Genomic DNA, 3,314 nt, shown 5'->3' with positions numbered 1-3,314 from the left:
CCCCACCGCCCTCCTCTGGGTAGACGTGGCCTCCCGCTTTGAACGGCGGGTAGACCTGACGGCCGGGATTCGTCCACCCCCACCGCCCTCCTCTGGGTAGACGTGGCGGCCCGCTTTGAACGGCGGAGCGGCGGGTAGACCTGACGGCCGGGATTCGTCCACCCCCCCACCGCCCTCCTCTGGGTAGACGTGGCCTCCCGCTTTGAGCGGCGGGTAGACCTGACGGCCGGGGTTCGTCCACACCCCCCCACCGCCCTCCTCTGGGTCCCGGTGCCTGCCTCGGTCTGGATAGACGTGGCCGCCCGCTTTGAACGGCGGAGCGGCGGGTAGACTTGACGGCCGGCTTCCGTCCACGCGGCCAATGCCCCCTTCTCCCGGGCCCCTGTATCTGCCCTCCCTCTCTCGTTCGCTCTTCGTGGTAGACGTGGCTGCCCGCCTGAGCCGGCTTTATCCACGCTTCGCCTCGTACGCCTCGCCACCGGGACTTCGTACCCGCCCTCGCTCCTCGGGGTAGACGTGGCCGCCCGCCTGCACGTCGCGGCGGGGGGGGCAGACCTGGCAGACCGTTGCAGCCCACCCCCACATAGGCTCTCTCTACGGCCGTGCTCGGGGTAGACCTGCCGGCCCTGGGACTAGACCGGGCAGCTCTGCACGCACGTGCGTCTGCCTCCACCCCCAAGTGAACAGCAATACATCCGTCCGTCCATCCGTCCGTCCGCAACGGTTTCGAATAAGACAGCACGCCTACGCCTGTGTGTCTACGTGCACATCTGTCCAGATGAGTAACGCAGTGATAAATACATGAAGGAAGGTGGGTAGGAAGGTAGGTGTGGAGGAATAGCTTTTCTTATTGCGGCACCGTGAGATGCTAATAAAACGCCTTACCTTTAGCAGTCTTGAGAACAGTTGGCCACAGCCGCACGTTATCGGTGGGCACGTCAAAGAGTTACTCGTTCCTTGTCGCAGCGCAGCAGTGTCCAACGTTGGACATCTCCAGCACTAGCCGTTAACTACGGACACAAGTCGTACTGATTAAAACCGGCCGGCGCTTGAGTACTGCCCTTTGAACTCACGCACGAGTTTCGCTCCCTATCCCCACCCCCGCCCCCGCCTCACCGCTCGAGTACCGCTGATGATGTTAGTACAATTACTAAAGCAATGCTCGAGTCGTACACCCCCTCCCCGACACCCCCACCCCCACGATGAAAGGAACCACCAAATCCCCACACCTGCCGACAGCTGATATGCAAGTACTGTGGGGTACACCAACAGTGGGGTCCTCACCATCACACGCATGCCCAGCTGCTACCGAATAATTTGACGTGCAGGGACTACCGGTGGCATCAGTGCCTGATTTGTCAAGTGTTTCTTACCTGCCTGCCTTGCACGTTGTCCTTCCCTCCTGCTTCAGCTTGAGATTCCATCTCTCGATCCACGGTGTGCAGGGCCAGGGGGCAGGAGAAGAATATCCATCCCCAGCCTGCCCCCGAGAGTGCTGCAGAAAGAAACAACGCACATGCGCTCTACTCAGCGCCCGGTCACGTTTACTTTATTATCCTCTCTTTCCTCAAACCGCTTATGGACACCCGTATTCCCGCACCCGCATCCCCCCCACCTGCCCTGTGTGTGTCTCTCTGTCAGTCTCGGTTTTCAGTTCGTCAGGATGTGGGTCCCCATGCCCGTCCCCCGCACCCCATGCCCCCCACCTTTTTACCGGTCCTTTCCTCGTCTCTGGTGGGGCCCTGTCCCAGGCAGGACCCGTCCCAGACTGCCGTGTGCTGGGAAGCTGAAGGGTTCCGTGACACACACAGCCCACACCACCACCACCCCCCCGCAACACCACCACCCCCTCTATACACGCTCCCTCCCCCTGCAACCCCCACAGCTTCTTCGCCCTTCGCTCCTTGCCGGTACCTGCCGGGGGCCTCCCTCCTGGCACGGTGGTGCAGGCCGCTCACCGACTAACTCCTGAGGGCACCCCGCTCACCGACTAACTCATGAGGGCACCCCAAGTCCCCGGCCCGGCGCTTCCCCACCGCCACGTGGTTCGCAGCGATCCATGCCTGCCCCACCCCCAACCTGCCTCCTGGCAGGTTTTGCGCCAAGGGGGGAAAAGGCGGCCGGCCCGGCTTGAGCACCCGGTGCCACCCTTCCTGCTGCCACTGCCGGCCCCGATCGTGCCATTTTTGCAGCAGCCAGCCAGCCAGCCAGCCAGCCAGCCAGCCAGCCAGCCAGCCGCTCTTCACCCCTACCCCCCAGCCGCCTCCCTCCCGGCACCTTTGCTGCCAAGAGGAAAGAAAAGAGCCAGCTGCCGGGGGGGGGGGGGGGGGGGGCGGGGGGCCAGCCGGCCGGCTGGCCGGCTGGACTGTCCCACCCGCAGTGCCTTCTCCAGCACCGGCCAGTGACTTGCCGCGGCTGCAGAGCCCCTGCAGCATTCCCCAACCACCGTTCCGTATCACTCGCTCACCCGCTCTGCCCCGCGTCTCCCTGTGGCACCGGCGCCGATGCCCAGCCCTCCAACCGCGCCTCAGAGAAACAAAGAAAGGCTAACGCGGGGCGGGGCTGCAGAGAGAGCTGAAGAACAGGGGGGGAAAAAAAAAAAAACCAAACCGAACGAACCCCAAGAGGCGAAAACCAAAAAGGATACAAACCAATCCCGAAATCTTCCCCGAAAAGTCTGTACCTCTGTACCTCTGCGCCGGCCTCCCTGCCGTCTGCCGCGGCCACGTGAGTGGCAGACCGACCGTTAATTCTGGCGCCAAACACCGCCCCCGTGCCCCGCGGGGGGAGGGTAGCCGCTTGCCAGAAAGCGCCTGCGCAGGGCGCCAATCCCCAGACCGCCCCCTCCCACTGCACTCCTCTACACCAGCCCCTCCCCTCAACCCCCCCCATCCCCCACCCCGCGCCTCTGCTTGTGCTCGTAAGGTTACTTTATTAAAGAAAACAGGAAAAAGAAAATTTAAGAAATAACTTTAAAAAAGCACAAGTGAACTAACTGGAACGGTGTTTGCGGAAGAATAAACAAACCCCAGACCCCCCCCCATCAACAGCAATAACACCGCTGCTGCCTCCTCCTCCCCCCTCAAAACAGACACTTCACTGCGTACACCAAACCCCAAGGCTGGCGAGTGCCTGGTGGGGCTCAGTGTCCCGGCAGCCGAGGAGGCAAGAAGTCTGCCTCCCGGGTGGTGGGTGTTGGTGGTGGGGACACGGCTCGAGTGCAGCGCTGTGGCCACGGAGGAGAAGCTGGTGAGCATCTTCCCGGTTCGGCCCGGCCAAAGTGTTCCCCCGGCTCTGCTGGGCAAGCAGGTCTC

This window comes from Phaenicophaeus curvirostris, unplaced genomic scaffold, assembly GCF_032191515.1.
Source record: "Phaenicophaeus curvirostris isolate KB17595 unplaced genomic scaffold, BPBGC_Pcur_1.0 scaffold_689, whole genome shotgun sequence".
In the NCBI taxonomy this organism is placed as follows: Eukaryota; Metazoa; Chordata; class Aves; order Cuculiformes; family Cuculidae; genus Phaenicophaeus; species Phaenicophaeus curvirostris.
This window is presented reverse-complemented; position numbering follows the sequence as displayed.